Source organism: Schistocerca gregaria, unplaced genomic scaffold (assembly GCF_023897955.1).
Source record: "Schistocerca gregaria isolate iqSchGreg1 unplaced genomic scaffold, iqSchGreg1.2 ptg000333l, whole genome shotgun sequence".
Classification (NCBI taxonomy): Eukaryota; Metazoa; Arthropoda; class Insecta; order Orthoptera; family Acrididae; genus Schistocerca; species Schistocerca gregaria.
In genome coordinates, this window is record NW_026061799.1 from 8,742,591 (window position 1) to 8,758,025 (window position 15,435).

At 27.3% G+C, this 15,435-nt stretch overlaps 1 protein-coding gene and 3 long non-coding RNA genes across 6 annotated transcripts in view; 2 read left to right on the forward strand and 2 right to left on the reverse strand.

The window, feature by feature from the left end:
- The window catches only part of LOC126306435 (uncharacterized), a 212,163-nt gene that overhangs the window by 136,623 nt on the left and 60,105 nt on the right, over nt 1–15,435 (reverse strand). The gene's annotated exons all lie outside the window — the stretch shown is intronic.
- Nucleotides 1–15,435, forward strand: part of LOC126306420 (NADH-ubiquinone oxidoreductase chain 5-like) — a 211,580-nt gene that overhangs the window by 122,055 nt on the left and 74,090 nt on the right. The window lies entirely within an intron of this gene.
- Nucleotides 1–15,435, forward strand: part of LOC126306433 (uncharacterized) — a 153,718-nt gene that overhangs the window by 98,981 nt on the left and 39,302 nt on the right. The window lies entirely within an intron of this gene.
- LOC126306437 (uncharacterized) overlaps nt 1–15,435 on the reverse strand; it is a 92,705-nt gene that overhangs the window by 38,099 nt on the left and 39,171 nt on the right. The gene's annotated exons all lie outside the window — the stretch shown is intronic.

Here is a 15,435-nt window from a genome sequence, read left to right on the forward strand (position 1 = left end):
ATTAAAGACTTTAAATCAACCTGACGAAAACAAATAAATCTTACAATAACACCCCCAGATAAACATAAAGACAATCAAAAATAATTAAACTTTAAACCCAAATAAGAAATAACCTTTATAACACGAAAAATACCATAACCACCTAACTTTAATAAAACACCAGCAAGAATTATTCTACCTGAAATAGGGGCCTCTACATGAGCCTTAGGAAGTCATAAATGAACCAAAAACATAGGTATCTTAACTAAAAAAGCCAAAATTATAAATACATAAAACATAAAATAATAAGAACCAAAATCAACCAATAAAGGAAAATATAAAGTATTAGAAAAATCATAAACCTTAAATAAAACTAATAATAAAGGTAATCTAGCAACCAAAGTATAAAAAATTAAATAAACACCAGCCTGCAAACGCTCAGGTTGATAACCCCAACCCAAAATTAAAAGTAAAGTAGGAACTAATCTAGCCTCAAAAAAAATATAAAAAGAAAGAAGACTTAATGTAGCAAATGAACAATAAAGCATAATTATTAAAATCAAAACCATAAAAACAAAAAAATTAGAATGTTATGAACTTAAATAAACTGAACCTCTAGCAGTGATTATTAAAGAACAAATCCAAAAACTAAGTAAAATTAAACTAAAAGAAAAATAATCAATACCAAAATAATATCTAATTATATTCAAATCAGCATATGAATAAACACAAATTATAAAAACAAAACCTGACAGAAACATTAAAGAATGAACCAACCATCAACAATTATTTAATAAACAATGAGGGATCAAAAAAATAGTTATAAATAAATACTTTAACATAAAGATAAACCAAAAGAATTAAAAAAATCATTACCATGAGAACGAATTATTGAAACTAAAATAGAAAGACCTAAAGCACCCTCACAAACAGAAAAAACTAAAAAAATAACAGGAAAAAAATAATCATAATCAAACTCAATAAGAAAAACAATAACTAACATAAATAAAGAAAGAACAATATATTCTAATCTCAAAAGAACCATTAATAAATGTTTACGTTTAGAAGAAAAAACATAAACACCAGCAAAATAAATCAATAAAGAAGTAAAAATAGAGAATATAAACATTAGTTTTAATAGTTTTAAAAAAACGCCGGTCTTGTAAACCGGAAATAAGTCCAGCCCCCACTTTTAAAACTTCAGAGGTGGAAAAGCTTCCATCATCGGTCCCCAAAACCGGTATTTTAAATAAACTAACCCCTGAAATGATCAAAATAATAATTATATCATTATCAAATGTAATAAATATTAATTTTATTAAATTAAGACACCCAATATCAATAATGCTTTTTATTATCCTTCAAACCTTCCTAGTTGGATTAATAACAGCAACAATAATAGAAAGATATTGATTATCATATATTTTATTTTTAACATTTCTTGGTGGTATACTAGTATTATTTATTTACATTACAAGAATTGCATCAAACGAAATATTTCAGCCTAAATCAATCACTATAATTATTACATTAATAATGTGAGTATTTATCATATTAATATTAATTATTCTAGATATATCTATATTTATAGACTTTTTCAAAAAACACCGAAACTATAAATATTGATAATTCAATCAATTATCAAGAAATAACAATATCTTTAGAAAAATTATATAATAGACCAACATTCATTATTACAATAATAATAATAATTTATTTATTTTTAGCACTACTAGCAGTTGTTAAAATCACCAATATTAATCAGGGACCTATTCGTAAAATAAGATAATTACTAATGAATAAACCCTTACGATTAAGACATCCTTTAATTAAAATTATTAATAACTCTTTAATTGACTTACCTGCCCCAACAAATATTTCATTTTGTTTGGTAATTCAAATCGTAACTGGACTATTTTTAGCTATACATTACACATCAAATATTGAAATAGCATTCAGTAGTGTAGTACACATCTGCCGAGACGTAAAAAATGGTTGAATTATCCGAACCTTACACGCAAATGGAGCATCTATATTTTTTATTTGTATTTACTTACATGTAGGACGGGGAATTTACTATGGATCTTATATATATATATACATACCTGAATAATTGGTACAGTGATTTTATTTTTAGTTATAGCAACTGCATTTATAGGATATGTCTTACCCTGAGGCCAAATATCTTTTTGAGGTACAACAGTAATTACTAATTTATTATCAGCAATCCCATACTTAGGAACAGATTTAGTCCAATGAGTATGAGGAGGATTCGCTGTTGATAATGCAACATTAAATCGATTCTTCACATTCCATTTTGTATTACCATTTATTATTGCTGCTATAGCAGCAATTCATTTATTTTTTCTTCACCAAACAGGATCTAATAATCCTCTTGGACTAAATGGAGATATTGAAAAAATTCCATTCCATCCATACTTTACCTTTAAGGATTCTATTACATTTGTAATAATAACATCATTATTAATTATACTATGTTTAATTAATCCTTACCTATTAGGAGATCCAGATAACTTTGTACCTGCCAACCCATTAGTAACACCAGTTCACATTCAACCAGAATGATATTTCCTATTTGCATATGCAATTCTACGATCTATCCCTAATAAGTTAGGAGGTGTTATTGCATTATTTTTATCCATTAGAATCTTAATAATTTTACCATTTTATAATAAAACACCATTCCGAGGCATTCAATTTTACCCTATTAATCAAATTTTATTCTGAATTATAGTAGTTGTTGTATGCTTACTAACGTGAATTGGTAAACGACCTGTTGAAGAACCTTATATTATAACAGGTCAAATCTTAACAATTATTTACTTCACATATTTCTTAATTAATGTCCATGTCGCAAACGCATGCGATAAATTAATTAAGGAATAAAGTTAATTAGCTTAGGAAAAGCATATGTTTTGAAAACATAAAATTAGAAGTTTAACTCTTCTATTAACTTTTCTCAAAAAATTTCACTAAACAAATGAGATAAATAAAATCTTTAAACCAACAAAGAAAATAAAAAAATTCAAAGATAAAGGTAAAAAACTTTTTCAAGCTAAGTACATTAATTTATCATAACGGAACCGTGGTAATGTTCCACGAACCCAAATAAAACCAAAAGATATAATAGCAAGCTTAATAAAAAATATAAAAGAATAAAAATCACCGCCCAAAAAAATTAAAGCCAATAACATTCTTATGAAGACAATTCTAGTATATTCAGCTAAAAAAATTAAAGTAAAACCACCCGCACCATACTCAATATTAAATCCTGAAACTAACTCAGATTCCCCTTCAGCAAAATCAAAAGGAGTACTATTAGTTTCAGCTAAGCAAGAAGCAAAACAAGCTAAAGCTAAAGGAAAAGAAATAATAATAAATCAACAATAAAGCTGATAGTTTATAAAATCAAACATATTAAAACTACCAATTAAAATAATTAAAGACAATAAAATTAAAGCTAAACTAACTTCATAAGAAATTGTTTGAGCAACAGAACGAAGAGAACCTAATAATGAATAATTTGAATTAGAAGATCAACCAGCAATTATAACAGTATAAACACCTAATCTAGTACAACATAAAAAAAATAAAAATCCATAAGAAAAAGAACACATATAAGTTAAATAAGGAAAAATTACTCAAACGGCTAAAGAAATCATTAAATTAAAAACAGGGGAAAAATAATAAAGTAGGTAATTAGATATAATAGGAATTGGCTGCTCCTTACAAATTGACTTAATAGCATCTCTAAATGGCTGAGGAATTCCAACAAAACCTACCTTATTTGGACCCTTTCGAATCTGAATATAACCTAAAACCTTACGCTCTAATAAAGTTCAAAAGGCAACACTAATAACCAATAAAAGAAAATTCAAAATAAATATAAATAAATCATAAAGTATCAATACTATTTGTTGAATTCTAAATTGTTGATTTGTTGAATTCTAAATTCAACACATTAATCTGTCAAAATAGTAAATAAATTAATATTAATCAATATAACAAAAAATATTTTAACCATATGGTCCTTTCGTACTAATATGGATTAACAATCTTAGGATAGAAACCGACCTGGCTCACGCCGGTCTGAACTCAGATCATGTAAGAATTTAAAGGTCGAACAGACCTAATCATTGGGCTCCTGCACCCAAAATTTTTCTTAATCCAACATCGAGGTCGCAATCTGCTATGTCGATATGAGCTCTCAAAAACAATTACGCTGTTATCCCTAAGGTAACTTAATCTTATGATCATAAATTATGGATCAAAATAACAAACATAAATAAATGATATAATAATGAAGAGTTTATCTATTCTTCATGTCACCCCAACAAAACATCATCATTAAATATAGAAAGACAAACAAAAAACTATATAAAAGTAAAATGTCAAGCTCTATAGGGTCTTCTCGTCCTAAAGAAGAATTTAAGCCTTTTGACTCAAAAGTTAAATTCAAAAATTTATTAAGAGACAGTTGATTTCTCGTCAAGCCATTCATTCCAGCCACTAATTAAGAGACTAATGATTATGCTACCTTTGCACGGTCAAAATACCGCGGCTCTTTAAAAATACGCTCAGTGAGCAGGCCAGACCTCAAAATATAAACAAGAGGACATGTTTTTGATAAACAGGCGGAAATCAATTTTGCCTAGTTCCTTATAATAAGTTCACAAGGTAAAAATTTCATACAAATAAATATACTAATTCTATCATTATTACAAAAATTTTAAAATTAAATTAATAATATTAATAAAAAACCTAAAATATTTATAAAATCAAAATAAAAAATAATGAACTAAAACGTAATCTTAAAGATAGCTGGTTTAAAGCTTACTATTATATTTCTATAAAATAAATTATAGGTTATTAACTTCAAAGCTTATCCCTTAAAGAATAAATAAGTTAATATTTTTACTTAAAAAATTAAATAAAAACAAATAACTTTAAAAAATAAAATTTTTTCTTAAGATACTAGATATCTTGGGAAACGATTAACATCTCATTTCTATAAATAATTTAATAATAATTATGATACATTAACTATAAATTATTTATAAATCAACCCAAATCGAGACAAGTAAAATAAATACTAAAATTTTGATAAACCCTGATACAAAAGGTACAATAAATAAAATCTACTTAAAAAAATTTAAAATAATATTTCATAAAACACTTACATTACCAATAAACTGTAATTTAAAAAATCAATTCTATAAAATATACTAAGACAAAAATACAATAAAATTATTTATATTAAATAATTAAATAAACAAAAAATAAATATAATAAAATAAATAATCAAGATATCCTGATTTGCACAGAAAAATTTTCAGTGTAAATGAAACACTTTACTAATAAGTTATATCTTGAAACTCTTCCTAGATACACTTTCCAGTACATCTACTATGTTACGACTTATCTCATCTAAATTGAAGCTACTTTAAAATAAAATAGAATAATCAATAATGAGAGCGACGGGCGATGTGTACACATCTCAGAGCCAATATCAGTTAAATTAAATAAATTAAATTACTATCAAATCCACCTTCATTAACAGTATTTCACTATCAAATCCGTTATAAACCAAAATCTATTGTAACCCACCTCCTCTTAACTATAAGCTGCACCTTGACCTGAAATATTTTATAATTATAAATCTTGAGAATTATAACTCTAAAAAGATTCTCTGATAACGGAGATATACAAACAAATAAATTAAGTAGAGTAAATCGTGTATTATCAATCATGGGGTAGGTTCCTCTGAATGGAATGAGATACCGCCAAATTCTTTGGGTTTAAAGACCTTAACTAATAGTACCCTGGTAAATATAATTAACATTTAAAATAATAGGGTATCTAATCCTAGTTTATTATTTAAATTTCACAGATTCATAAAAAGGGCCACAAATAAATTTTAACATTTCACCTTACAAATTTATATTTCAACCCTAATAATATAAACAACTGTTTTAACCAATAATATTCACTTGTATCAATCGTATAACCGCGGCTGCTGGCACGAATTATGCCGATACTAAATCAATTGCTAAATCCAAAATCACTTGATAATTAAATCAAATTACTGCAAAAAGAACATTTAGTCTAACAAAACTTACATATAATACAAAGAAAAAGTGAATAAACAAGCAAAATAAAACTTTTAAAAATAAAAAATAAGAAAATTTTACACTAGATCGCGTGTTGAAAAAATAAAAGATTCAAATATTTAAAGAAAAAAAAAGAAAAAAACCACAAACATTAACAAAAAGAAAGAAACGCCCCTATGTATGACCACAACAACTTCTCTATTATATATAATTAAAGATTAATATGGAACATGTATAGCAATAAATGTATTATATTCTTTCTTATTTAATCTTTCTTTTCACTAATAAATAATCGTAATCCAATTGATACAAATTATAATTATATACCTATTATATACCTATTATAATTGGTGGATTTGGTAATTGACTTGTTCCACTAATAATTGGTGCACCAGATATAGCATTTCCACGAATAAATAATATAAGTTTTTGATTACTACCACCTTCACTAACCCTTCTTCTTACATCTTCTATAGTAGATAATGGTGCTGGTACAGGATGAACAGTTTACCCTCCTCTAGCAGGAGCTATTGCACACGGGGGTGCATCTGTAGATCTAGCTATTTTTTCACTGCACTTAGCAGGTGTATCATCTATTCTTGGTGCAGTGAATTTCATTACAACAGCAATTAATATACGATCAGAAAGTATAACTTTAGATCAAACACCTTTATTTGTATGATCTGTAGCTATTACAGCATTACTTCTCCTTCTTTCACTTCCAGTTTTAGCAGGAGCTATTACTATATTATTAACAGATCGAAATTTAAATACATCATTCTTTGACCCTGCAGGAGGAGGTGACCCAATTCTATATCAACATCTATTTTGATTCTTTGGACACCCAGAAGTTTATATTTTAATTCTACCGGGGTTCGGAATTATTTCACATATTGTATGTCAAGAAAGAGGAAAAATTGAATCATTTGGAACATTAGGTATAATTTATGCTATACTATCAATTGGACTAATAGGATTTATTGTATGAGCACATCATATATTTACAGTAGGAATGGATGTTGACACACGAGCATATTTTACATCAGCAACAATAATTATTGCTGTACCTACAGGAATTAAGGTATTTAGATGATTAGCTACATTATATGGAACTAAATTCAAGTTCAATCCACCATTATTATGAGCTCTAGGATTTATTTTCCTATTTACAATTGGTGGATTAACAGGATTAGTATTAGCAAATTCATCACTTGATATTGTATTACATGATACATATTATGTAGTAGCCCACTTTCATTATGTATTATCTATAGGAGCAGTATTTGCAATTATAGGAGGTGTCATTCAATGATATCCACTATTTACAGGATTAACTATAAATAATACATGATTAAAAATCCAATTTACAATTATATTCATTGGAGTAAATTTAACATTCTTTCCTCAACACTTCCTAGGATTAGCAGGAATACCTCGACGATACTCTGACTACCCAGACGCATATACATCATGAAACGTAGTATCAAGAATTGGGTCTACAATTTCTATTGTAGGAATCATTATATTCATTGTAATTATATGAGAAAGAATGATTACAAACCGAGCAATTATATTTAGAGCTAACATAAGAAGATCAACAGAATGACTACAAAATAACCCTCCTGCAGAACATAGTTACTCAGAATTACCATTAATCTCTAGATTCTAATATGGCAGATTAGTGCAGTAGATTTAAGCTCTACAAATAAAGGTTTGACCTTTTATTAGAAAATATTTATTAATGGCAACATGATCAAATTTATCTCTTCAAGATGGAGCTTCACCATTAATGGAGCAATTATCATTCTTTCATGATCATACTATGGTCGTATTATTATTAATTACAGTAATTGTAGGTTATGCCCTAAGTTATATATTATTTATTGCCTATACTAACCGTAATATACTTCATGGACATTTAATTGAAACAATCTGAACAGCTTTACCAGCAATTACATTAATTTTTATTGCCCTTCCATCATTACGACTATTATATTTACTTGATGATTCAGTAGATGCAATAATTACAATTAAAACCATTGGACGACAATGATATTGAAGATATGAATATTCAGACTTCATAGACGTAGAATTTGACACTTATATAACACCAGAACAAGACCTAGAAAATGATGGATTCCGACTACTAGATGTAGATAACCGAACAATCCTACCAATAAATACAGAAGTACGAGTATTAACAAGGGCATCAGATGTTCTACACTCATGAGCAGTTCCTGCATTAGGGGTTAAAATTGATGCAACGCCAGGTCGGTTAAATCAAGGAACATTCACAATAAATCGACCTGGATTATTCTTTGGACAATGCTCAGAAATCTGTGGAGCAAACCACAGACTTATACCAATTGTAATTGAAAGAACTTCAATAAATTTATTTATTAAGTGATTATCTAAGATAATTTAAGGAGTTAGTTAAAATAAATAACATTAGAGTGTCAATCTAAAGTAACTAAAAAAAATTAGTACACCTTGAAATTCATCAGATGACTGAAAGTAAGTAATGGTCTCTTAAACCAAATAATAGTAAATTAACGACTACTTCTGATGGGGAAATTATATCCAAATCCCTCAAATATCCCCTCTTATATGATTCTCACTATTCATTATATTTTCAGCTACATTAATCTTGTTTAATCAAATAAACTTCTTCTCATTTAAACCTAACCTTATTAAAAGAGCAGAAAAAGGAACAATTGAAATAAAAAACTTAAATTGAAAATGATAACAAATCTATTCTCAACATTTGACCCATCAACTAACATCTTTAATTTATCATTAAATTGAACTAGAACATTTCTAGGACTATTATTAAACCCATCACTATTTTGACTTACACCATCACGAATTAACATTATCTGAAATAAACTAAATTTAACCTTACATAATGAAATTAAAACACTTCTTGGACCAAAATCATTTAATGGAACAACATTCATTTTCATCTCAATTTTTATTATAATATTATTTAACAATTTCATAGGATTATTCCCTTATATTTTAACTAGAACAAGACATTTAGCATTAACATTTGCAATTGCCCTACCTATATGGCTAAGATTTATATTATTTGGATGAATTAACCATACTAATCATATATTTACACACCTTGTACCACAAGGTACACCGCCTGCATTAATATCATTTATAGTACTAATTGAAACAATTAGTAATGTTATTCGACCAGGTACATTAGCAGTACGGTTGGCAGCAAATATAATTGCAGGACACTTATTATTAACCTTATTAGGAAACACAGGACCATCTATAGCAATAAACTTAATCTCATTACTAATTATTGGACAAATACTTCTATTAATTCTAGAATCAGCAGTAGCAATAATTCAAGCCTATGTTTTCTCAATTCTAAGAACTCTATATTCTAGAGAAGTATATTAAACCTATGTTAACAACTCACTCAAACCACCCATTCCACTTAGTAGACTATAGACCTTGACCATTAACAGGAGCAATTGGAGCAATAGTCCTAGTATCAGGACTAGCAAAATGATTCCACCTATTTAATATTAACTTATTCATAAATGGATTTGGAATTACCCTACTAACTATAATTCAATGATGACGAGATGTAGTACGAGAAGGAACATATCAAGGATTACATACAGGATTTGTATCAATTGGATTACGATGAGGAATAATTTTATTTATTGCATCAGAGGTATTATTTTTCGTTTCTTTTTTTTGAGCATTCTTTAGAAGAAGATTAGCACCAACAATTGAACTAGGAATACTATGACCTCCAATAGGAATTCAACCCTTTAACCCTATACAAATTCCATTACTTAATACAGCTATTCTTTTAGCATCAGGAGTAACAGTAACATGAGCACATCATAGTTTAATGGAATCTAATCATACTCAAGCACTACAAGGATTATTCTTCAGAGTGTTATTAGGACTATACTTTACAATACTTCAAGCATATGAATATTGAGAAGCACCTTTTACCATTGCAGATGCAGTTTATGGATCAACATTCTTTGTTGCAACAGGATTCCATGGTTTACACGTAATTATTGGAACAATCTTTTTATCAACATGTCTACTTCGACACTCAATAAATCAATTTTCACCAAGACATCACTTTGGATTTGAAGCAGCAGCATGATACTGACACTTCGTAGACGTAGTATGATTATTCTTATATATCTCTATTTATTGATGAGGTAGATAATTGTTTTTCTAGTATAAATAGTACATTTGACTTCCAATCAGAAAGCTTCATATAAATCAAGAAAAACAATTCTAATTATATCAACAAGAGTTTTCATTAGATTTATTATTCCAATAATTGTTATAATCCTGGCAACAACACTATCAAAAAAATTAATTAATGATCGAGAAAAAAGATCACCATTTGAATGTGGGTTTGATCCAAAAAGATCAGCACGAATACCATTCTCAATACGATTCTTCCTAATCGCAGTAATCTTTTTAATTTTTGATGTAGAAATTGCACTAATTCTACCAATTGTAATTATTTTTAAAACTTCAGACATTATAATCTGAACAGTATCAACAATATTTTTTATTCTAGTTCTATTAGGAGGACTATACCATGAATGAAACCAAGGAGCATTACAATGAGCAGAATAAAGGGTTGTAGCTAAATATAACATTTGGGTTGCATTCAAAAAGTATTGATATTATCAATCAACCTTAAATAGAATAAGAAGCGAAATATTGCAGTCAGTTTCGACCTGGAAGATTGGTATGTACTACCCTTATTCTTATTAATTGAAGCCAAAAAGAGGCGTATTACTGTTAATAATATAATTGAACTATAATAGTTCCAATTAAGGAAATGTAAAGCCAATATGAAAGCTGCTAACTTTTTATATTAGCGGTTAAACTCCGTTAACATTTCTAACATTTATATAGTTTAAATAAAACATTACATTTTCACTGTAAAAATAATATATCTATATTTATAAATACTTAAAAGTAAAAATACTTCCTTAACATCTTCAGTGTCACGCTCTAATTATAAGCTATTTAAGTAAACGAAAAACAATATTACCAAAATAAATATTCAAAAAATAAAAGTTAAAAGATAAATCTTGAAATTAGAATCATATCAACCTTGATTATAACCAATTAAATAAATAAATAATCTATATAAACCTTGACCACCAAGTAATTCACCTCAACCATAATCAAATGACTTAGATGAATAATAACCTATTTTTAAAGGAATATATCTAATAAACTTAGTTGAAAGAAAAGGTATAAATCATATAGAACCAGCAAATCTAACAAAAGAAAGTATACTTAAAGAAAATAAATTATGAGAAAAATCAAAATTAGAAATAAGATAACCTAAATAAGCACCTAAAATAACAACTGTAATAGTTAAAAACTTTAAATAATAAGGTAAAGCAATCACATGAGGAATAGGAAACATTAATCAAGATAAAAGACTACCACCAAAAACAGCAACAAACAATAGACCAATTATTCCAAATGAAATATAATAACCCTTATCATCAAAAGAAAATCTAGAATAAAAATTATTATCACCAGATATTGAATAATAAAACAAACGAAAAGAATAAGAAGCAGTTAAACCAGTAGAAAAAAAATAAAGAAAAAAAATTAAACAATTAATTCATCTTAAACAAACCATCTCAAGAATTAAATCCTTTGAATAAAATCCCGCTAAAAAAGGTATTCCACACAAAGATAAACTAGAAACATTAAAACAAACTGAAGTTAAAGGTATGAAATTAACAATTGATCCTATAAAACGAATATCCTGAGAATCCTTCAAATTATGAATTATTGAACCTGCACATATAAATAATAATGCCTTAAATAAAGCATGAGCCAATAAATGAAAAAATGCAAGCTTTGGATAATCTATAGCCAAAATTCTTATTATTAAACCAAGTTGTCTTAAAGTAGAAAGAGCAATAATCTTCTTTAAATCAAACTCAAAATTAGACCCCAATCCAGCCATAAATATAGTTATACAACCAATTAAAAGTAAAAATCAACCACAATTATAAGTATCCAATACTGGTCTAAAACGAATTAATAAATAAACACCAGCAGTAACAAGAGTAGAAGAATGAACTAAAGCAGAAACAGGAGTAGGAGCTGCTATAGCAGCAGGAAGTCATGAAGAGAAAGGTATCTGAGCTCTCTTAGTTATAGCTGCTAAAACAATTAATATAGTAATGAGCTTTATTTCAAAAGAATTAGAAATAAAATCATAATAATAAATATAATTTCAACCACCAAAATTTAACATTCATGCAATAGAAATTAAAATAGCAACATCACCAGTACGATTAGAAAGTGCAGTTAATATACCAGCACTATAAGATTTTACATTTTGATAATAAATAACTAAACAATAAGAAACTAAACCTAAACCATCTCAACCTAATAAAATTCTAATTAAATTAGGACTAATAATTAAAAAACCTATAGAAAGAATAAATATTAAAACAACAATAATAAAACGATTTATATTCTTTTCACCAGATATATAATCCTCTCTATAATAAATAACCAAAGAAGAAATATATATAACAAAAGATATAAAAATAAGAGATATTCAATCCAAAATTAAAGTTATAACAACTATAGAACCATTTAATTTGAAAAGCTCTCACTCAACAAAAACTCTATAATCAATTATTAAATAATAAATACCTAAAATAAAAATTATAGTTCTCGAAATAAACAAAGAAAAAAACTCAAAGAACAAATAGAAAATAAATTCACGGCCTAAGATGAAAAACTTCATATCATTGATTCCACAAAACAATATTTTTAATTAAAATACTTAAGCAAACTAAACAAAGAAATATTCACCCTTTAAACAGAGAATATTTAAAGGCCATCAATGTAAAAGTAAAAGATGATATTCACGAAAATAACCAAGAGAACAAGTATAAACTCCAGAATAATAATTCCCATGCTGAGAATAAGAATATATATACAAAGTATAAACAGCTCTAAGAAAAGATAAAAAAATCAAAGCAAAGAATCTAAAAGAAGATCAAGATATAATTCTATTTAATAATCTAATTTCACCTACCAAATTTAAAGAAGGAGGAGCAGCCATATTTGATGATCTTAAAAGAAATCATCATAAAGCCATTCTTGGCATCAAATTAATTATACCCTTGTTAATTAATAATCTTCGTCTACCTAAACGTTCATAAATAATTTTAGATAAACAAAATAAACCAGAAGAACATAAACCATGACCAACCATTAGAGAAAGAGAACCTACACAACCTCATCAATTCATAGTCATCAATCCGCCAATAACCATTCTTATATGAGCAACAGAAGAATATGCAATTAAAGACTTTAAATCAACCTGACGAAAACAAATAAATCTTACAATAACACCCCCAGATAAACCTAAAGACAATCAAAAATAATTAAACTTTAAACCCAAATAAGAAATAACCTTTATAACACGAAAAATACCATAACCACCTAACTTTAATAAAACAACAGCAAGAATTATTCTACCTGAAATAGGGGCCTCTACATGAGCCTTAGGAAGTCATAAATGAACCAAAAACATAGGTATCTTAACTAAAAAAGCCAAAATTATAAATACATAAAACATAAAATAATAAGAACCAAAATCAACCAATAAAGGAAAATATATAGTATTAGAAAAATCATAAACCTTAAATAAAACTAATAATAAAGGTAATCTAGCAACCAAAGTATAAAAAATTAAATAAACACCAGCCTGCAAACGCTCAGGTTGATAACCCCAACCCAAAATTAAAAGTAAAGTAGGAACTAATCTAGCCTCAAAAAAAATATAAAAAGAAAGAAGACTTAATCTAGCAAATGAACAATAAAGCATAATTATTAAAATCAAAACCATAAAAACAAACCATTCGTAAAATAAGATAATTACTAATGAATAAACCCTTATGACTAAGACATCCTTTAATTAAAATTATTAATAACTCTTTAATTGACTTACCTGCCCCAACAAATATTTCATTTTGATGAAATTTTGGATCCCTATTAGGGTTATGTTTGGTAATTCAAATCGTAACTGGACTATTTTTAGCTATACATTATACATCAAATATTGAAATAGCATTCAGTAGTGTAGTACACTTCTGCCGAGACGTAAATAATGGTTGAATTATCCGAACCTTACACGCAAATGGAGCATCTATATTTTTTATTTGTATTTACTTACATGTAGGACGGGGAATTTACTATGGATCTTATATATATATATATATATATATACCTGAATAATTGGTACAGTGATTTTATTTTTAGTTATAGCAACTGCATTTATAGGATATGTCTTACCCTGAGGCCAAATATCTTTTTGAGGTACAACAGTTATTACTAATTTATTATCAGCAATCCCATACTTAGGAACAGATTTAGTCCAATGAGTATGAGGAGGATTCGCTGTTGATAATGCAACATTAAATCGATTCTTCACATTCCATTTTGTATTACCATTTATTATTGCTGCTATAGCAGCAATTCATTTATTTTTTCTTCACCAAACAGGATCTAATAATCCTCTTGGACTAAATGGAGATATTGAAAAAATTCCATTCCATCCATACTTTACCTTTAAGGATTCTATTACATTTGTAATAATAACATCATTATTAATTATACTATGTTTAATTAATCCTTACCTATTAGGAGATCCAGATAACTTTGTACCTGCCAACCCATTAGTAACACCAGTTCACATTCAACCAGAATGATATTTCCTATTTGCATATGCAATTCTACGATCTATCCCTAATAAGTTAGGAGGTGTTATTGCATTATTTTTATCAATTAGAATCTTAATAATTTTACCATTTTATAATAAAACACCATTCCGAGGCATTCAATTTTACCCTATTAATCAAATTTTATTCTGAATTATAGTAGTTGTTGTATGCTTACTAACGTGAATTGGTAAACGACCTGTTGAAGAACCTTATATTATAACAGGTCAAATCTTAACAATTATTTACTTCACATATCTCTTAATTAATGTCCATGTCGCAAACGCATGAGATAAATTAATTAAGGAATAAAGTTAATTAGCTTAGGAAAAGCATATGTTTTGAAAACATAAAATTAGAAGTTTAACTCTTCTATTAACTTTTCTCAAAAAATTTCACTAAACAAATGAGATAAATAAAATCTTTAAACCAACAAAGAAAATAAAAAAATTCAAAGATAAAGGTAAAAAACTTTTTCAAGCTAAGTACATTAATTTATCATAACGGAACCGTGGTAATGTTCCACGAACCCAAATTAAACCAAAAGATAT